At 45.6% G+C, this 22,347-nt stretch overlaps 1 long non-coding RNA gene across 1 annotated transcript; it reads left to right on the top strand.

The window, feature by feature from the left end:
• The first annotated feature begins 2,123 nt into the window (after positions 1-2,123).
• On the top strand, positions 2,124-22,101 carry LOC141271300 (uncharacterized). The gene is made up of 3 exons (XR_012321885.1): positions 2,124-2,178; positions 5,212-5,261; positions 21,723-22,101. It is a non-coding gene; the product is annotated as an uncharacterized lncRNA (long non-coding RNA).
• Positions 22,102-22,347: the final 246 nt, after the last annotated feature.

The raw sequence follows: 22,347 nt of genomic DNA, 5'->3' as shown, positions 1-22,347 counted from the left end.
TGTTACATACTATTTTTGACCATTGTCATGTTTTTATATTTTTCTGCCTGGACACTTGTCCAATAATGATTTATACCCTGTAGTCCTTGTTATTGTCCTATTTTTTAGTATTCTTACCATCTACCTGTCAGTAATGTACCTACTATTTTATGTTGACCATTTTGATATTGCTGTACATTAATAAACTATATATTTATTATTAATTTGTCTCATTAAACTTTTTCTCTATTATTGTCCTTTTGGTTCCTTGTCAAATATTCTATTAAATCAATGTTATTGGGTTTTTCGCAGTACTATGGGAGTATCTTCCCGATCTACAGTGGGTACGGAAAGTATTCAGACCCCTTTAAATTTTTCACTCTTTTTTTCATTGCAGCCATTTGGTAAATTCTAAAAAGTTCATTTTTTTTCTCATTAATGTACACACTGCACCCCATCTTGACTAAAAAAAACAGAAATGTAGAATTTTTTGCAAATATGTTAAAAAAGAAAAACAGAAATATCACATGGTCATAAGTATTCAGACCCTTTGCTCAGACACTCATATTTAAGTCAAATGCTGTCCATTTTCTTGTGATCCTCCTTGAGATGGTTCTACTCCTTCATTGGAGTCCAGCTGTGTTTAATTAAACTGATAGGACTTGATTTGGAAAGGCACACACCTGTCTATATAAGACCTCACAGCTCACAGTGCATGTCAGACCAAATGAGAATCATGAGCTCAAAGGAAATGCCCAAGGAGCTCAGAGACAGAATTGTGGCAAGGCACAGATCTGGCCAAGGTTACAAAAGAATTTCTGCAGTACTCAAGGTTTCTAAGAGCACAGTGGCCTCCATAATCCTTAAATGGAAGAAGTTTGGGACCACTAGAAGTCTTCCTAGACCTGGCCATCCAGCCAAACTGAGCAATCATGGTAGAAAAGTCTTGGTGAGAGAGGTAAAAAAAGAACCCCAAAATCACTGTCGCTGAGCTCCAGAGATACAGTAGGGAGATGGGAGAAAGTTCTACAAAGTCAACTATCACTGCAGCTCTCCACCAGTCTCGCCTTTATGGCAGAGTGGCCCAACGGAAGCCTCTCCTCAGTGCAAGACATATGAAAGCCCGCATAAAGTTTGCTCAAAAACACTTGAAGGACTCCCAGACTATGAGAAATAAGATTCTCTGGTCTGATGAGACGAAGATAGAACTTTTGGTGATAATTCTAAGCGGTATGTGTGGAGAAAACCAGGCACTGCTCATCACCTGCCCAATACAATCCCAACAGTGAAACATGGTGGTGGCAGCATCATGCTATGGTGGTGTTTTTCAGCTAGTTGCAATTGAAGGAAACATGAATGCGGCCAAGTACAGAGATATCCTGGATGAAAACCTCTTCCAGAGTGCTCTGGACCTCAGACTTGGCCGAAGGTTCTTCTTCCAACAAGACAATGACCCTAAGCACACAGCTAAAATAACAAAGGAGTGGCTTCAGAACAACTCTGTGACCATTCTTGACTGGCCCAGCCAGAGCCCTGACCTAAACCCAATTGAGCATCTCTGGAGAGACCTGAAAATGGCTGCTCACCATCCAACCTGACGGAACTGGAGAAGATCTGCAAGGAAGAATGGCAGAGGATCCCCAAATCCAGGTGTGAAAAACTTGTTGCATCATTCCCAAGAAGACTCATGGCTGTACTAGCTCAAAAGGGTGCTTCTACTCAATACTGAGCAAAGGGTCTGAATACTTATGACCATGCGATATTTCAGTTTTTCTTTTTTAATAAATTTGCAAAAATTTCTACATTTCTGTTTTTTCAGTCAAGATGGGGTGCAGAGTGTACATTAATGTGAAAAAATGAACTTTTTAGAATTTACCAAATGGTTGCAATGAAATAAAGAGTGAAAAATGTAAAGGGGTCTGAATACTTTCCGTACCCACTGTATATCCATCGTTTTGGTTTCATGATATTTTATCTGTGTCATGTAGTAAATGTACAAATTTTGCTAAGAAAGTATTTGGGTTGAAGTGAGAAACTGGAGAATTTACTGTCTGTCATACTCTTGAAAACATACCTTGTACAAATCCTAATCCCCACTGATACTTGTACATTTACATGAGATGATTTATGTTTCATGTATAGTAGAGAGGAGACAACTGCAATAAAGCAAAAGATGAAGAAGAAGACAATCAGGACCAGGTAAGAGCAGAGATTACTGAGCAAATCTTCTAGATGACATCATGATAGAGATGATACCTTTCTATTATATATATCTGACTGCACATTTAGCGGCCATTTATTGGTCACCAGTCATGCATCTTATATGCCTGATTTTTAAGAGGTTTTGAAGAGTTTTGAAAGTTTTTTTTCCTGAAGCGTTCTTTACTGCTGTCTGATTGGACGGTGCCATGTTTGGAGAGGTTTCCTTTTGGATTCTATTCAGAGAAATTACATGCAATTTCTTTTTTCCAAAAGATGGATTTTCTAAAGCTCTTCAGGGAAAAAATAAAACTTAAAAAAATTCCTTTCATATAAACAAAGTGGATTTATAATAGAAATTAATTGGAATTACTTTCAAAGAGGTTTTGAAGCAATTTTTGAAGTGGATTTTGGAGAGGATTTGCTTTAAAAAAACACATCAAAAAATTCTATGTGCACTAAGTCTTCATGATGTAACTAATTTTTAGCTTTAGGGTGTGTTCACATTGAATCTTTTTACTGAGGTTTTTGAGCAGAAACTCTAAAATTATCATCAAAAATTCTCAAAAACTAGGAATTTCTGCTCGCTTTCCACTCTAAAGACTGAGGAAAAAGACTCAGTGTGAACACGCTCATAAAGAGAATCTGTCAGCAGGATCTTGCTAAGTAAAGTACACAAATTGTCATATTGGCGCTGTGATACTGATTAAAATAATACCTGCGGTGAAGAAATCCATTTTGTGGATTTTGTGTAATCGAGGTTAGAAGTTTTCTTATAACCATAGCTTTGTGCATAGGGGCGGGAGTGTGGGTAGAGTCTTCAGATCTGTCACTGCCTCTTCACTGCTCCTGTTATCTTCATCATCCTCCTGGTTTAGACTTTGTGCCAGCGCTGTCATAGCTGTGGGCAGTGCTTACGCACATTGATCCCTTGGCAGTCTTCAGATCTCTTGGCTCACCGCTCCATGCACCCGCTACTGACTTGCACCGTACATTTATAGTGGATGTCAGTAAAGAGTTATCGATGGCAGTTTTATTTACTTGAATGGTGCAAGCAGGGCTGCCACCAGAAATTTCAGGGCCCCATACTGGCAAAATTTTCACGCCCCCTTGAGACTCCGCCCAGGCTCCACCTCAGCTCCGCCTCTACCCAGCTCCGCCTCCATCCTTCGAACCTTCCACAGTCCCACCGCCCACTCTCGGAAAAACTCTACTTTCTGCACCATGTTCTCACCTACTACTCTACTCTAACCTATTAAAAATTCCTTATAATTCCCAATATTGTTTTTATGTATGTTTTTATTTATCTTTATTTAAGGGAGTGTGTCACATACATTTTTTAAAATGACCAATAATATTACATACAAGGGACAAATACCACCGCACCATGACCAGATCACATATTCCCACCACACAGTGACCAAATACTACAATACTGATCATTAATGAAAAAAAACACAATATTAATATTACCATAAGTGCCATTATATACCGGATCTCTGTACATAGTATACAGTCTATAGTGTCAGTGTACAGGTAACACATTGACTCACCGGTGACGTCTCTTGGTGAAGTCCTTCATCTTCGCTTTTCTTGTTCATCCAGCACAAACCGCCATCACTTCTTCCAGCAAGGACTCGTCTCTGCAGAAAATAACACAGTTATCTAGAGCAGCTTACAGAGTACATTCCACAATTTTTCCTCAACTTCTACACTACACCAGACGAATAAAAAAAGCGACATTGTACCGCCCTGCACAGTAACAGGACACCCCCCCACTGAAAACAGTATCTCAAAAATAACATACATCACAGCAGTAATAATATCCTTTAATTAGCCCCTACAGTAATAATGTCCCACATCCTGCCCCCATTTCTCCGTCCTGCCCCCATTGTCTCCATAATTAGCCCATACAGTAATAATGTCCCACATCCTGGCCAAATGTCTAGCTCGTGCCCTCCATGTCTCTCCACCCTGCCCCCCATGTCTCCATCCTGCACCCAATGTCTCTCCATCCTACTCCCAATGTCTCTCCATCCTGACCCCATTGTCTCATCCTGACCCCACCTCTCCATTTGTCTCCATTCTGCCCCCATGTTTCCATTCTGCCCCAATGTATCCATCCTGCCCCAATGTCTCTCCATTTCGCACCCAATGCCTCTCCATCCTGCCCCCATGTCTCTCCTTCCTTCCCTCAATGTCTCTCCTTCTAGCCTCCATGTCTCCATCCTGCCCCCATGTCTCCATCCTGCCCCAATGTCTCTCCATCCTGTCCATTCTGCCCCGATTGTCTCCATCCTGCCCTCAATGTCTCCATCCTGCCTCCATGTCTCAATTTGTCTACATTCTGCCCCCAATATCTCTTCACCCTGCCCCCAATGTCTCTCCATCCTGCCCCCAATGTTTCCATTCTACCCCCATGTCTCCATCCTGCCATCATAATGCGGCTTTACAAAAAAAAAAGAACAAAAAAAAAGTTTCTCCTTACCTTGCTGTGCTCTAGCAGTGGCCGACTCTCCCATCACCAGAAGCACGGTCGCTGATTCATGACAATGACATCATACGCCAGCGACGTGCGCACTGACGTCAGCTGCCAGCCTGTGATTGGCTGGCGGCTGTAACTATTGCTGTGCGAGAAGCTTCCCACAATGCAATAGATTTCAAGTGAACGTGCATCGGGGACGCACGTTCACTGAACCGGCAGAATCCTGCTGCTGGGGCCCTGTGAGCAGAAGAACGGAGGCCCATCCAGGCCCCCCTCTGCCAGTAAGGGCAGTAATGCCCTGATGGCGGCCCTGGGTGCGAGCTGCAGTACCCGGCACTTCCATTCATTCGGACAGTTACCAGTGACAGGACAGACTATAAATTGTCCTACTTGCCTACTGTACCAGGAGTTCAGGAAATCCCCTCATATTTCATGAGTCGTTTGGACATATTTGTAGAGTAAGGGAGTGTACTCAATACCATGAGATCTGGAAATGGAGGATGTTTTACTTAACACTCATGTTACTTTGTTTCTACCTATTTTTTTAGACTGCAGTCCTTCTTCTTTTCTATCTTTTGCTGCAGAAGACACTAAAAAAGTGAGTATACAAGATCCTTTCTGTACATGTCACCCCCCAGGTCTTACCATCATTCTTGAATATGCTTTAAGATTGCTTAGTATACATCATCAATATCAGATTAGTGGGTGGTCCAACATCCAGCACCCCCACTGATCAGCTATTATAAGTTCCGGCTTAATGTAAACATACTGAATAGAGTTCCAATGTTTAGTCCCAGTCAATGTATAGGTATAATCACCAGACAATGCAGATCAGGTCCTAGAATAGCTTATAGTAGTTGATCTTTGGGGATACATTATATCACATAAGTACATCCCTCACATTTTTGTAAATATTTTATTATATCTTTTCATGGGACAACATTGAAGATATGACACTTTGGTACATTGTAAACTAGTCAGTGTACAGCTTGTATAACAGTGTAAATTTGGTGTGCCCTCTAAATAACTCAACGCACAGCCATTAATGTCTAAACCACTGGCAACAAAAGTGAGTACACCCCTAAGTGAAAATGGCCAAAATGTGTCCAAATATTTTGTGTGGCCACTATTATTTTCAAGCACTGCCTTAAAGAAGTTGTCCATTACTTTTACATTGATGCCCTATCCGTAGGATAAGGCATCAATGTATGATCAATGTATGATCAATGTATGATCGGCCGGGGTCCCGCACGCGGCACACACGCTGATCAGCTCTCATCGGTGCCGGTGGCATCCGCCGGCCGGAAGTGCTCACCTGCGGGGCTCCGCCATCAAGTGGTACTGGCCGCTGCAATGTTCTGCACATCTGCCTCCCATTCATTTGAATAGGATGCGGATGTGCAGTACACCTCGGCGGCCACTACCACTTGACGCGGGACCCCGGCCGATCATACATTGATGCCCTATGGATAGGGCATCGATGTAAAGGTGGTGGACAACCCCTTTAACTCTCTTGGGTATGGAGGTCACTAGAGCTTCACAGTTTGCCACAGGAATCATCTTCCACTCCTCCATGACAACATCACAGAGATGGATGTTAGAGACCTTGCGCTCCTCCACCTTCTGTTTGAGGATGCCCCACAGATGCTCAAAAGGGATTAGGTCTGGAGACATGCTCGACCACTCTAGCACCTCTACCCTCAGTTTCTTTAGCAAGGCAGTGGTCGTCTTGGAGATGTGTTTTGGGTCATTATCATGTGGGAATACTTCACTGCAGCCCAGCTTCCGAAGTGAGGGGATCATCCTCTGCTTCAGTATGTCACAGTACATTTTGGCATTTATGGTTCCCTGAATGAACTGTAGCTCCCCACAGCCGGCAGCATTCATGCAGCCCCAACCATGACACTCCCACCAGCATGCTTGACTGTAGGGAAGACACACTTGTCTTTGTACTCCTCACCTGCTTGCTGCCACACACGCTTTACACCATATGAACCAAATGAGTTTATTTTGGTTTCATCAGACCACAGGACATGGTTCCAGTAATCCAAGTCCTTAGTTTGCTTGTCTTCAGCAAAGTGTTTGTAAGCTTTCTTGTGTATCATCTTTAGAAGAGGCTTCCTTCTGGGATGACAGCCATGCAATAAAAATTTGATGCAGAGTATGGTTTTAGTACTGACAGGCTAACCCCCACCCCTCTGAAACAATACTAGCAGCACTAGTACACCTCTTTTGAAAAAGCAACCTCTGGATATGACGCTAAGCACGTGCATTCAACTTCTTTGGTCCACCATGGCAAGGCCAGTTCTGAATTGAACCTGTCTTGTTAAACCGCTGTATGGTCTTGGCCACCGTACTGCAGCTCAGTTTCACAGCGTTGGCAATCTTCTTATAGCCTAGGCCATCTTTATGTAGATAAACAATTCTTTTTTCAGATCCTCAGAGAGTTCTTTGCCATGAGGTGCCATGTTGAACTGCTAGTGACTAGTGTTGAGTGAGCACTAAAATGCTCGGGTGCTCGAAGCTCGGGCCGAGCTCACTGTGATACTCGGGTGCTCGACCCGAGCAACGAGCCCAATGTTAGTCTATGGGAGACCCGAGCATTTTTGCGGCGGCACCCCCGGCAGTCTGTAGAAAGCCTAAAAAGTGCCCAAAACGATAGTGACAGTGCTCAAATGACATGGGGGCCGCATGGGGATCGCCCCAGGAAGCATTTCTGACCCCCAGGTCACTGCTGTCAACAACGTGGTCAGAGGTATTAAGCCACTTTTACGGGCTCACAATAAAACGTTCAAAAACTAAACTGAAACTGCTTTCCTGTGAAATTTGTTAAGGAACATCCTTTCCATGGTAAAGACTTGTGTATAAGGTAAAATAAATAACCAAAAACAAAAATACTCCTCCACACCTTGGGCTATGTTCACAAGTAGCATTATTTATGCGTTTTTGCACGTTTGTATTGCTTTCAACCGTGACAAATGCATTCACTGGGAAATGTCATTTTAACATTTTACAACCTTATCTGGCCATGTGCTGTGTGACACATGCATACAGTGCTGAAAAGACATGGGAACAGCATGGGGAAGACCCCTGGAAGCATCTCTGACACCCAGATCACTGCCTAAACGTGTGCCCATCAGAAGTGATCCTTGCCGCATCAGAAGATGCAGACTTGCAACTATCCCCGTGCAAGTCCTTGTCCCAGGGCAGTGTTCAATTGTTCAATTGTACCTCCCCCATTCCTTGCAATGCAAGCGCAAGTATGCAGCCTGCCACCCACCCACCCCCAGGCTGCAATACCATACTGCTAGCTTGCTTGCACTTGAAATTGGGCCTTTTAGGCATGTGGAGGCGGAATCTGGCCACCACATCATGGCTGCGTCGGTGGCCTGGTATCCATACTCAGTCCCCAGCCGCCAGGCGGCCGGGTGTCCACGCTTGATCCCCAGCCGCCAGGGGGTGGCCGGGTGCCCACACACAGTCCCCAGCCGCCTGGGGGCGGCCGGGTGTCCATAAATGGTCCCCAGCCGCCCCCATTTATCCCGGTGCGCCTTATACATAAGCGCGCATACCAAAACATTACCTGTGCCCTCCCCAGTGCATTTAGTGGGAAGGACAGGCTAACCACAAACACATGGACAAGTGAATGTGGCCAGGGATGGTCCATCTCACTGACGCCTTCACACTGGGTTAATATTGTGGAAGCCGGGACACAGTTGGACACTGGGATGCAACACGTCCTCCAGACATAGAGGATTGCGGGTCCTGGGTCAATCAGGCTTCAACACAAAGTTGAGATGGTAGACAGCAGCAGTGGTCGGCCTCCTACACAACGAGTAAATTATTCATGATCATGAGGCCATCCATCTCCTTAGCTTTCTGTTCCTTGGAATGCAAGCGCATGTATGTAGTAGCGGCTAGGCCTGAGGTGGTCAGCGTTTTGGCGCATATCCTACCTCCTCCGAGGATTACTGGATGTTTTCTTGCTACTATACCAGTTCTATGACTTCCGTTAAAACAAAGCTTCAGGTGATGAATGATGGATGAGGTGGTGGCAAAGGAGAAAGAGCAGGAGGAACAGGGACCATTCACATCAATATCAGGCCAGTCAACCACACATGTCTTGTAGGATATGTTTCTGTACCAAAAGGAGCGGTTCGGCTACACAGTTATAGGGCATACAGTGAGTGCAATGCCTACCAAAAATTTCACATGCTCCTGGACAAACGGTGGATACCGCGTCCTGCGTCCTTTCAAATTCAGCATACAACACCTACCGGGCTACTGCCTCTGGTTATCTACTTTCATCTACGGCTTGCGGCTCCGACCAGGCCATTGCCTTTAAGTACCTACCGCAAGCGACGGTACACCGATGAAGGTCTATTGTGACCGAATCGTCTGTTTGTTGTTTACTACATTACTTTATTAAAAATTACTTAAAGAACCCATGAGTCTTTTGAGTGCCAGGTTGTTTTTCTATATCTATATGGGCTTGTAACCCTACCTGGGCACCACCACCACTCCAGGAGTGCGGTAGTTTTTATTTTATATACCAAAAATTTTGAGGCACTCCAATGCCCCTTGGAAGTGACATGGAGGTCAGAGGGCCTTAACTAAACCGTTTTTTCCATTTATAGCAACTGGGTCTCCTGTACACTGTTGGCCTTAGCAGTGAATGGAAGGCTTTCCAAAAATTATGAGGAACTGCAATGCCCCTTGAAACAGACGTGGATTACAGCGTACTAAAAACCTTCTACCCATTACTGGCCTATGCATTGAAAAGCAAAAGCTGACTAAAATTAGGAGGAAATGCAATGCCCGTTGGAAGAATCATGGAGGTTAGAGGTAATTAAAAACAACATTTCAATGCCCCTTGGAAGAGCTGTGGAGTTCAGAGTGGTTTAACAAGACGGTTTTAATGCCCCTTGGAAGAGACGTGGAGGTCACAGTAGCTTAACAAGATGATTTTAATGCCCCTTGGAAGAGAGGTGGAGTTCCGAGTGGTTTAACAAGACGGTTTTAATGCCCCATGGAAGAGTGGTGGAGGTCGCAGTGGAATAAAAAGACAATATCAATGCCCACTGGAAGAGTGGTGGAGGTTACCGTTGAATAAAAAGACAATATCAATGCCCCTTGGAAGAGTGGTGGAGGTCGCAGTGGAATAAAATACAATATCAATGCCCCTTGGAAGAGAAGTGGAGGTCACAGTAGCTTAACAAGACGGTTTTAATGCACCTTGGAAGAGACGTGGAGGTCACAGTAGCTTAATAAGACAGTTTTAATACCCCTTGGAAGAGACGTGGAGTTCAGAGTGGTTTAACAAGACGGTTTTAATGCCCCTTGGAAGAGACGTCGAGGTCACAGTAGCTTAACAAGACGGTTTTAATGCCCCTTGGAAGAGACGTGGAGTTCAGAGTGGTTTAACAAGATGGTTTTAATGCCCCTTGGAAGAGACAAGGAGTTCAGAGTGGTTTAACAAGACGGTTTTAATGCCCCTTGGAAGAGAAGTGGAGTTCAGAGTGGTTTAACAAGACGGTTTTAATGCCCCTTGGAAGGGTGGTGGAGGTCGCAGTGGACTAAAAAGACAATATAAATGCCCCTTGGAAGAGACATGGAGGTCACAGTAGCCTAACAAGACGGTTTTAATGCCCCATGGAAGAGACGTGGAGGTCACAGTAGCTTAACATGACGGTTTTAATGCCCCTTGGAAGAGACGTGGAGTTCAGTGTGGTTTAACAAGATGGTTTTCATGCCCCTTGGAAGAGACGTGGAGGTCACAGTAGCTTAACAATATGGTTTTATTGCCCCTTGTAAGAGACGTGGAGGTCACAGTAGCTTAACAAGACGGTTTTAATGCCCCTTGGAAGAGACGTGGAGTTCAGATTGGTTTAACAACATGGTTTTAATGCCCCTTAGAAGAGACGTGGAGGTCACAGTAGCTTAACAAGATGGTTTTATTGCCCCTTGGAAGATACGTGGAGTTCAGAGTGGTTTTATAAGACGATTTTAATGCCCCTTGGAAGAGTGGTGGAGGTCACAGTAGCTTAACAAGATGGTTTTAATGCCCCTTGGAAGAGACGTGGAGTTCAGAGTGGTTTAACAACACGGTTATAATGCCCCTTGGAAGAGTTGTGGAGGTCGCAGTGGAATAAAAAGACAATATCAATGCTCCTTGGAAGAGACGTGGAGCTCACAGTAGCTTAACAAGATGGTTTTAATGCCCCTGATAAGAGACGTGGAGGTCACAGTAGCTTAACAAGATGGTGTTAATGCCCCTTGGAAGAGACGTGGAGTTCAGAGTGGTTTAACAAGACGGTTTTAATGCCCCTTGGAAGAGACGTGAAGGTCCCAGTGGAATAAAAATACAATATCAATGCCCCTTGGAAGAGTGGTGGAGGTCGCAGTGGAATAAAAAGACAATATCAATGCCCCTTGGAAGAGTGGTGGAGGTCGCAGTGGAATAAAAATACAATATCTATGACCCTTGGAAGAGACATGGAGGTCATAGTAGCTTAAGAAAATGATTTTAATGCCCCTTGGAAGAGACGTGGAGTTCAGAGTGGTTTAACAAGACGGTTTTAATGCCCCTTGGAAGAGACGTTGAGTTCCGAGTGGTTTAACAAGACGGTTTTAAAGCCACTTGAAGAGTGGTGGAGGTCGCAGTGGAATAAAAAGACAATATCAATGCCCCTTGGAAGAGATGTGGAGGTCACAGTAGCTTATCAAGACGGTTTTAATGCCCCTTGGAAGAAACGTGGAGGTCACAGTAGCTTAACAAGATGGTTTTAATGCCCCTTGGAAGACACGTGGAGTTCAGAGTGGTTTAACAAGACGGTTTTAATGCCCCTTGGAAGAGACGTGGAGGTCACAGTAGCTTAATAAGACGGTTTTAATGCCCCTTGGAACAGACCTGGGGTTCAGAGTGGTTTAACAAGACGGTTTTAATGCCCCTTGGAAGAGACGTGGAGGTCACAGTAGCTTAACCAGACGGTTTTAATGCCCCTTGGAAGAGACGTGGAGTTCAGAGTGGTTTAACAAGACGGTTTTAATGCCCCTTGGAAGAGTGGTGGAGGTCACAGTGGAATAAAAAGACAATATCAATGCCCCTTGAAAGAGACGTGGAGGTCACAGTAGCTTAGCAAGATGGTTTTAATGCCCCTTGGAAGAGACGTGGAGGTCACAGTAGCTTAACAATACGGTTTTAATGCCCCTTGGAAGAGACGTGGAGTTCAGAGTGGTTTAACAAGATGGTTTTAATGCCCCTTGGAAGAGACGTGGAGGTCACAGTAGCTTAACAAGCCGGTTTTAATGCCCCTTGGAAGAGACGTGGAGTTCAGAGTGGTTTAACAAGACGGTTTTAATGCCCCTTGGAAGAGTGGTGGAGGTCACAGTGGAATAAAAAGACAATATCAATGCCCCTTGGAAGAGACGTGGAGGTCACAGTAGCTTAACAAGATGGTTTTAATGCCCCTTGGAAGAGACGTGGAGGTCACAGTAGCTTAAACAAGATGGTTTTAATGCCCCTTGGAAGAGCTGTGGAGTTCAGAGTGGTTTAACAAGACGTTTTTAATGCCCCTAGGAAGAGACGTGGAGGTCACAGTAGCTTAACAAGACGGTTTTAATGCCCCTTGGAAGAGACGTGGAGGTCACAGTAGCTTAACATGACGGTTTTAATGCCCCTTGGAAGAGACGTGGAGTTCAGTGTGGTTTAACAAGATGGTTTTAATGCCCCTTGGAAGAGACGTGGAGGTCACAGTAGCTTAACAATATGGTTTTATTGCCCCTTGTAAGAGACGTGGAGGTCACAGTAGCTTAACAAGACGGTTTTAATGCCCCTTGGAAGAGACGTGGAGTTCAGATTGGTTTAACAACATGGTTTTAATGCCCCTTAGAAGAGACGTGGAGGTCACAGTAGCTTAACAAGATGGTTTTATTGCCCCTTGGAAGATACGTGGAGTTCAGAGTGGTTTTATAAGACGATTTTAATGCCCCTTGGAAGAGTGGTGGAGGTCACAGTAGCTTAACAAGATGGTTTTAATGCCCCTTGGAAGAGACGTGGAGTTCAGAGTGGTTTAACAACACGGTTATAATGCCCCTTGGAAGGGTTGTGGAGGTCGCAGTGGAATAAAAAGACAATATCAATGCTCCTTGGAAGAGACGTGGAGGTCACAGTAGCTTAACAAGATGGTTTTAATGCCCCTGATAAGAGACGTGGAGGTCACAGTAGCTTAACAAGATGGTGTTAATGCCCCTTGGAAGAGACGTGGAGTTCAGAGTGGTTTAACAAGACGGTTTTAATGCCCCTTGGAAGAGACGTGAAGGTCCCAGTGGAATAAAAATACAATATCAATGCCCCTTGGAAGAGTGGTGGAGGTCGCAGTGGAATTAAAAGACAATATCAATGCCCCTTGGAAGAGTGGTGGAGGTCGCAGTGGAATAAAAATACAATATCTATGACCCTTGGAAGAGACATGGAGGTCATAGTAGCTTAACAAAATGATTTTAATGCCCCTTGGAAGAGACGTGGAGTTCAGAGTGGTTTAACAAGACGGTTTTAATGCCCCTTGGAAGAGACGTTGAGTTCCGAGTGGTTTAACAAGACGGTTTTAAAGCCACTTGAAGAGTGGTGGAGGTCGCAGTGGAATAAAAAGACAATATCAATGCCCCTTGGAAGAGACGTGGAGGTCACAGTAGCTTATCAAGACGGTTTTAATGCCCCTTGGAAGAGACGTGGAGGTCATAGTAGCTTAACAAGATGGTTTTAATGCCCCTTGGAAGACACGTGGAGTTCAGAGTGGTTTAACAAGACGGTTTTAATGCCCCTTGGAAGAGACGTGGAGGTCACAGTAGCTTAATAAGACGGTTTTAATGCCCCTTGGAACAGACCTGGGGTTCAGAGTGGTTTAACAAGACGGTTTTAATGCCCCTTGGAAGAGACGTGGAGGTCACAGTAGCTTAACCAGACGGTTTTAATGCCCCTTGGAAGAGACGTGGAGTTCAGAGTGGTTTAACAAGACGGTTTTAATGCCCCTTGGAAGAGTGGTGGAGGTCACAGTGGAATAAAAAGACAATATCAATGCCCCTTGAAAGAGACGTGGAGGTCACAGTAGCTTAGCAAGATGGTTTTAATGCCCCTTGGAAGAGACGTGGAGGTCACAGTAGCTTAACAAGACGGTTTTAATGCCCCTTGGTAGAGACGTGGAGTTCAGAGTGGTTTAACAAGATGGTTTTAATGCCCCTTGGAAGAGACGTGGAGGTCACAGTAGCTTAACAAGCCGGTTTTAATGCCCCTTGGAAGAGACGTGGAGTTCAGAGTGGTTTAACAAGACGGTTTTAATGCCCCTTGGAAGAGTGGTGGAGGTCACAGTGGAATTAAAAGACAATATCAATGCCCCTTGGAAGAGACGTGGAGGTCACAGTAGCTTAACAAGATGGTTTTAATGCCCCTTGGAGGAGACGTGGAGGTCACAGTAGCTTAACAAGACGGTTTTAATGCCCCTTGGAAGAGACGTGGAGTTCAGAGTGGTTTAGCAAAACGGTTTTAATGCCCCTTGGAAGAGACGTGGAGGTCCCAGTGGAATAAAAAGACAATATCAATGCCCCCTGGAAGAGTGGTGGAGGTCCCAGTGGAATAAAAAGACAATATCAATGCCCCTTGGAAGAGTTGTGGGGGTTACAGTGGAATAAAAAGACAATATCAATGCCCCTTGGAAGAGTGGTGGAGGTCGCAGTGGAATAAAAAGACAATATCAATGCCCCTTGGAAGAGTGGTGGAGGTCGCAGTGGAATAAAAAGACAATATCAATGCCCCTTGGAAGAGTGGTGGAGGTCCCAGTGGAATAAAAAGACAATATCAATTACCCTTGGAAGAGACGTGAAGGTCACAGTAGCTTAACAAGACGATATTAATACCCCTTGGAAGAGACGTTGAGTTCAGAGTGGTTTAACAAGACGGTTTTAAAGCCCCTTGGAAGAGACGTGGAGGTCACAGTAGCTTAACAAGATGGTTTTAATGCCCCTTGGAGGAGACGTGGAGTTCAGAGTGGTTTAACAAGACGGTTTTAATGCCCCTTGGAAGAGACGTGGAGGTCCCAGTGGAATAAAAAGACAATATCAATGCCTCTTGGAAGAGTGGTGGAGGTCCAAGTGGAATAAAAAGACAATATCAATGCCCCTTGGAAAGTGGTGGAGGTTACAGTGGAATAAAAAGACAATATCAATGCCCCTTGGAAGAGTGGTGGAGGTCGCAGTGGAATAAAAAGACAATATCAATGCCCCTTGGAAGAGTGGTGGAGGTCTCAGTGGAATAAAAAGACGATATCAATGCCCCTTGGAAGAGTGGTGGAGGTCCCAGTGGAATAAAAAGACAATATCAATGACCCTTGGAAGAGACGTGAAGGTCACAGTAGCTTAACAAGACGATTTTAATACCCCTTGGAAGAGACGTGGAGTTTAGAGTGGTTTAACAAGATGGTTTTAAAGCCCCTTGGAAGAGACGTGGAGGTCACAGTAGTTTAACAAGATGGTTTTAATGCCCCTTGGAAGAGACGTGGAGTTCAGAGTGATTTAACAAGACAATTTTAATGCCCCTTACAAGAGCCATGCAGTACAGCATATTAAAAACATTATTCCCATTATTGGGGAGTGGGTCTCCCATAGTCTTTGCCTATGCCTTCCAAGCAAAAGCTGCCAAAAATTTGGACGGAGGAACTTGCAATGCTGGCAAACACGGACCACAGTCACCCTGATGGTATAGTGATGGTGGAGGCTGAGGATAAGGAAAAGAGCAAAAAACAGCCGAAATGAGGAAGCATATACCCATATGTGGGTGTGAAGCGGTGCATGTGAATACACCTCCCGAAATAACACAGTGGATTTGACTTTATGTTACTCTGCTGTCATTTGGTGGTGATGAGAAGTCTGGCCCAATCCAGCCCTTGTTCATTTTGATAAGTTTCAGCTTGTCAGCATTGACAGTTGACAGACGAGTGCGCTTATCAGTTATAATTCCCCCAGTGGCACTAAAAACACGCTCCGATAACACGCTAGCGGCAGGGCAGGCCAGGACCTCCAAGGCGTACAGAGCGAGTTCATTCCAAGTGTCCAGCTTGGATACCCAATAATTAAAAGGCACAGAGGAATCACGGAGGACGCTGGTACGGTTGGCAAGGTACTCCCTCACCATCTTTTGAAACTTTCCACTCCTTGTGAGAGTACCCCGCGCCTCAGGGCCTGTAAGCTGGGCGGGTCTCAGAAAACTGTCCCAGAATGTTGACAGTGTTCCCCTGCCTCTGCTGGATTGGAGTTGTGTCTCTCTTGCCTGTACGCCTTGGTTGGGCAACGAACTGTGACCTCTGCCGCTAGCGTGTTCAGATGGGAATTTTTTTAACAGTTCTGCAGCAAGGGCCTTCTAGAACTGCCCCATTTTTGTAGACCTCTCCACCTCAGGAATAAGAGAGTGAAAGTTCTCCTTGTAGCGGGGGTCTAAAAGTGTCACCAACCAGTAATGACTATCACCCAACATTTTGACTACGCGAGGGTCACGGTTAAGGCAGCGTAACATAAAGTCAGCCATGCGTGCCAGACTGGTAACGGGCAAGACTTCCGTGTCCTCACCAAGATGACGACTGACCATGCTATCCTCCTCCCCCTCCCCCCTGTCCTCAGGCCACCCACGCTGAACCGACGGTATGACAGTTGTACAGGTACTATCGTCTACAGCGCATGATACCAGATCCTGTTCTTCCTCCTCGTCTTCCTCCTCTCCTCATTGTCCCCCAATGCACATTGGGCTGTGTGTAATCGACCGCTATGGCTTCTTGATCCATCTCATCATACTCTGGCTGCAATGCCTCCTCTTTAATTCTCTGCAGAGAGCGTTGCAAAAGACAGACAAGTGGGATGCTGACGCTAATGATGGAGTCATCGCCACTCACCATCTTGATGGACTCCTCAAAGTTTGTCAGGTTGGTACATATGTCAGACATCCAGGTCCACTCCTGAGGTCTTATGTGTGGAGTCTGGTACTGCACAACTGCTCTCTTCTGCTCACAAATCCTTTGCAACATGTGGAGGGTAGCGTTCCAACGTGTGGGGACATCACACACCAGTCGGTGTGCCGGAAGCTGCAAACGCTGCTGCAACACAGCAAGGGCGGCGGAAGCTGTAGCCGACTTCCGAAAATGAGCTGACAGGCGGCGTACTTTGACGAGCAGATGTGGCAACTCGGGGTACGATTTAAGAAACCGCTGAACCACGAGGTTAAGCACATGAGCGAGGCATGGTAAATGTGTGATCTCGCCTCGCCTCAGAGCCGCCACCAGGTTACGGCCCTTGTCACACACGGCCATGCCTAGATGTAGGTTCAGCGGTCTCAGCCACAGATCTGCCTGCTCTTTCACAGCTGTCCACAACTCACAAGCATTGTGAGGTTTATCACCTAAGCTTATGAGTTTCAGCACAGCATGTTGCCGCTTGGCTGAGGCAGTACAGCAGTGCTTCCAGCTTGTAACTGATGTGGTGATATCTCAGATGGAGGCTGAACATGAGGAGGAGGAGGAGGATGATGCGCAGGAGCTGTACACTGTAGGGGCAACTCTGGCTGACATAGGGCCCGCAATCCTCGATGTGGGGAGGATGTGTTCCGTCCCAAGGTCCAACTGGGTTCCGGCTTCCACTATGTTTACCCAGTGTGCCGTCAGGGAGACGTACCGTCCCCGGCCACAAGCACTTGTCCACGTGTCCGTTGTCAGGTGGACTCTCCCAGTAACCGCGTTGTTGAGGGCACAGCAGATGTTTTGGGACACATGCTTGTGTAGTGCAGGGATAGCACACCGGGCAAAATAGTGTTGGCTGGGGACCGAGTACCGAGGGACGGCCACTGCCATAAGGTTGCGGAAGGATTCCGTCTCCACCAGCCTAAAAGGCAGCATTTCCAATGCAAGCAGTCGTGAAATGTGCGAATTTAGGACTGTGGCCTGTGGGGCGTTGGCTGCGAATTTGCGCTTTCGTTCAAAGGTCTGGGATATGGACAATTGAACTCTGTATTGGGACGTGGACGTTGATGCTGTTTCTTGAGGAACTGCCATAACAAGTGAAGACTGAAAGGAGAGGGCATCTTTGCATGCAGTATGGACAGGGGATTGCCTTGCACGCACAACAGGGGGTTCTCTTACATGCACAACAGCGGAATAAGTAGTGGTGACACCCGGTCGTGGACCCTGGGGTTCGCCCCACAAAGTTGGGTGCTTTGCTGACATGTGCCTGATCATGCTGGTCGTGGTCAGGCTGGTAGTTTTGTCACCCCTGCTGATGCTGGCCTGGCAGGCGGTTCAAATGGCCTTTTTGGGGTTATCAGCAGAGTCTTTAAAAAAATTCCAGACTCTGGAAGACCTACCGGTTGTACTGGCAACGTCCCTCGTGTTGGTGTTACGGGTAACGGTTGACCGCCTTCTGTCTGCGGCCACCACACTGCTTCTTCCTGCCTGTTGGGGTACTCTGCCTCCCTCCCCCTGTGTGCTGCTGGCCTCGCTCTGCGTGTCCTTCTGCCACGTTGGGTCAGTTACTAGATCATCCACCACCTCCTCCTCTTCCACTTCTGCACCACGGTCCTCCTCCTCACTTCGTGGCAATTGTGTCTCGTCATCGTCCACCTCTTGTGACAAATTTCCAGCGTCGCCTTCCTGTGGCCGTGGCTGTTCAAATATTTGGCCATCGCTACATGGGATCTCCTCTTCCACCACTTCAATTGGAGCAGGCGAGGGGCCCAAATATGGAAATGGACCAGTGAACAGCTCTTCAGAGTGTTCAAATGTGGGATCAGTTGCTGTCTGACGACACTCGGCATGGTAGGAGGAAGGAGCATCAGGGTGAGGAGGAGTATGCAGTCGAGACGCACGGCTACTAACACTTGACCGTGTGGAAGACAGACCAGAGGTGGTGGTGCCCAGGTGACTGGAAGTATTATCTGCTATCCAATTAATAACCTGTTCACACTGATCAGTTTGCAATAGTGGTGCTGTTGTGTGCTTCCCTAGTAATTCGGTCAAGAACTGGGAGCGAGAAGATGTGGCTGTTGGCTGTGGCACATTTTCACCTTGGCCACGGCCCCGTCCTCTGCATGCACCATCACCAGAATGTCCAGTTCCATGTCCCTTGCCACGCGCCTTGCCCATTGTAAATGAAGTAAAATAGCTTACACTCGCACTATCAATGGCAAAAGGGTAATAAAAAGGAGATTTTAACAGTGGAAGAGGAAAACCACAGTTCTAGTTATCTGGCCTACACCAGAATCTTTTAAACAGATATATTTGTGTCTGAACAGTCAGCGAGACACTGAAACTGTTTTTTTATGCAAAAAGGTGGATTACACCCAGATTTGAACCGTGGAAGAGGAAAACCACAGCTCTATTTCTCTGGCCTACACCAGAATCTTTTAAACAGATATATTTGTGTCTGAACAGTCAGCGAGACACTCAAAATGTTTTTTTTTATAGAAAAAAGGCAAAAAAGTGGATAATACAGAGATTTGAACCCTGGAACTGCAAAACCACAGTTCTAGTTATCTGGCGTACACCAGACTCTTTTAAACAAATATATTTGTGTCTGAACACTCACAGACACACTCAATTTTTTTTTTTGGGGGGGAAGGAAATACCAAAAGGTTAATAAGGTGGGTATTTGTACAGTCTGACTGAGGGAAAAAAAAAGAGGATTTAGATGAAAAAAAAGGACTTTTCCTGGCCCCTGAGACCTGGGGCTAAGTCTAGCAATTTGAAAAGCAGCACACAGGACAGTAATGCAGTGTTTGTTGGTATAACCACTGCGTCTCCTATACAGCCTGCCTGCCTGCCTGCCTGATATCTGGGATGGATATTAGTCCCGAGAAGGACTGTTTGTTTGATTTTGCAGGCTTTAGAGACCCTACACTACCTATAAACACTAAACTATGGAGGGCACCATCCAAATCAAAAAGGGGATCAACATGCTGCACACCACATAAATACACGTGAAAAAAGGGAAAAAAGGTGTGCTATGAAGCAGTGATCACCCAGCAATACTTCAATAAATTATCAAACGTTATAATAAGTGATAATAAATTTTATTCATTACAAATATAAATACATACAAACAACGTCAAAAAACCCAAATAACTAAAACACAAGTAAAATCAATATAGTGGGGTTACCCACTAATTTGAAGCACACCTGCTCCAAAAAAACATCCCTAGTTACAACAGAACAAGCAGTACCATAATACAACAAGTGCCAGTATTATCCCTGGTGATCAATATCGTACACATGCAAATTAGTTATGACTGCCTGACATTAGCATTCAAGGAGGTGTACTATAGTCCAGAAAGATGAAGAGGGAAATATGTGCCTACTACAGCAGAGTATATATTGAAAAATACAAAGAGTCCCAAACATAAATGAAGCCCATATAGAATATCTGAGCTGACAAATACTATATACTCACATACCACAAAAAGTACTATTCAGGGTATAAATAAATACAAAACCCTTTCATGCTGTAAGTATCCCTCCTGCACATAATAGCGCTACGATCAATCACCTCCCTGAGCACAAAATCCTATGCTGGGATGAAGCAGGCGGGCATTCAGTGCCCAACGCGTGTCGCCACTACACGTTGCCCCTGATGAAGCCACGTGTAGTGGCGACACGAGTTGGGCACTGAATGCCCGCCTGCTTCATCCCAGCATAGGATTTTGTGCTCAGGGAGGTGATTGATCGTAGCGCTATTATGTGCAGGAGGGATACTTACAGCATGAAAGGGTTTTGTATTTATTTATACCCTGAATAGTACTTTTTGTGGTATGTGAGTATATAGTATTTGTCAGCTCAGATATTCTATATGGGCTTCATTTATGTTTGGGACTCTTTGTATTTTTCAATATATACTCTGCTGTAGTAGGCACATATTTCCCTCTTCATCTTTCTGGACTATAGTACACCTCCTTGAATGCTAATGTCAGGCAGTCATAACTAATTTGCATGTGTACGATATTGATCACCAGGGATAATACTGGCACTTGTTGTATTATGGTACTGCTTGTTCTGTTGTAACTAGGGATGTTTTTTTGGAGCAGGTGGGCTTCAAATTAGTGGGTAACCCCACTATATTGATTTTACTTGTGTTTTAGCTATTTGGGTTTTTTGACGTTGTTTGTATGTATTTATATTTGTAATGAATAAAATTTATTGTCACTTATTATAACGTTTGATAATTTATTGAAGTATTGCTGGGTGATCACTGCTTCATAGCACACAGACCCTACACTACCTATTTCGCAGTATAAATCTCTCCCTAGCTCAGCAGCACTCTCCCTTCACCGTCTGATCCGGAGCGACTGTGTACAAGATGGCGGCGCCCGGTTTTAAATACATGAGGTGACGCTGTGCGGCCAGCCAATCACTGTAATGCCCACAACCAACATGGCTGCGGCATTACAGTGACTGACTGGCAATCCCTGCATGTTCACTGGCTCTGTAAAGAGCGCCAAACGTGCAGGGCGGAGACCCAAGCTCCCGCCCGAGTAAACCGGAAATGCTCAGTGCTCGCCGAACATCCCGAGTAGTGAGATGCTTGGGCGAGTACCAAACAGTGTCGAGCATGCTCGCTCAACACTACTAGTGACCAATGTGAGAGCAATAACACCAAATGTAATGCTCCTGCTCCCCATCCACATCTGAGACCTTGTAACATTAATGAGCCACATGATACCGGGGAGGGAAAATACCTAATTGAGCACAATTTGGCCATTTTCACTTAGAGGGTGTACTCACTTTTGTTGCCAGCGGTTTAGACATTAATGGCTGAATGTTGAGTTACTTAGAGGGCACATCAAATTTACACAGTTATACAAGCTATACACTAACGACTTTACATTATATCAAAGTTTCATATCTTCCGTGTTGTCCCACGAAAAAATATAAAATGGGGTGTACTCACTTTTGTGATATACTGTAGGTCCTGAAGATAGCTCATCAATATTTTATGACTTTAATGTGCTTTAACATTATTATTTCTCCACTGTAAGAGCGACACCACCACCACCCCCAGAGCGATACCACCAGAACGATACCACCACCAAAGCGATACCACCAGAGCAATACCACCACCACCAGAGCGATACCACCAGAGCGATACCACCACTAGAGAGATACCACCACCAGAGAGATACCACCACCAGAGCGATACCACCACTACCAGAGCCATACCGCCTCCATCACCACCACCACGAACAATACCACCAGACCGATACCACCACCACCAGAACGATACCACCACCAGAGCGATACCACCACCAGAGAGATACCACCACCACCAGAGCGATACCACCACCAGAGCGATACCACCACCACCAGAGCGATACCGCCACCACCAGAGCGATGCCACCAGAGCGATACCACCACCACCAGAGCGATAACACCAGAGCGATACCACCACCACCAGAGCGATACCACCAGAGCGATACCACCACCACCAGAGCGAAACCATCACCACCAGAGCAATACCACCACCACCAGAGCAATACCACCAGAGCTATACCACCAGAGCAATACCACCACCAACAGAGCGATACCACCAGAGTGATACCACCAGAGCAATACCACCACCTCGCCCAGAGCAATACCACCAGAGCGATACCTCCACCAAAGCGA

This window comes from Phyllobates terribilis, unplaced genomic scaffold (genome assembly GCF_046119375.1).
Source record: "Phyllobates terribilis strain yellow unplaced genomic scaffold, ASM4611937v1 Scaffold_5__5_contigs__length_657084704, whole genome shotgun sequence".
Lineage (NCBI taxonomy): Eukaryota > Metazoa > Chordata > Amphibia > Anura > Dendrobatidae > Phyllobates > Phyllobates terribilis.
The sequence above is the reverse complement of the archived record's forward strand: the minus strand, read 5'-3'. Positions and strand labels throughout refer to the sequence as shown.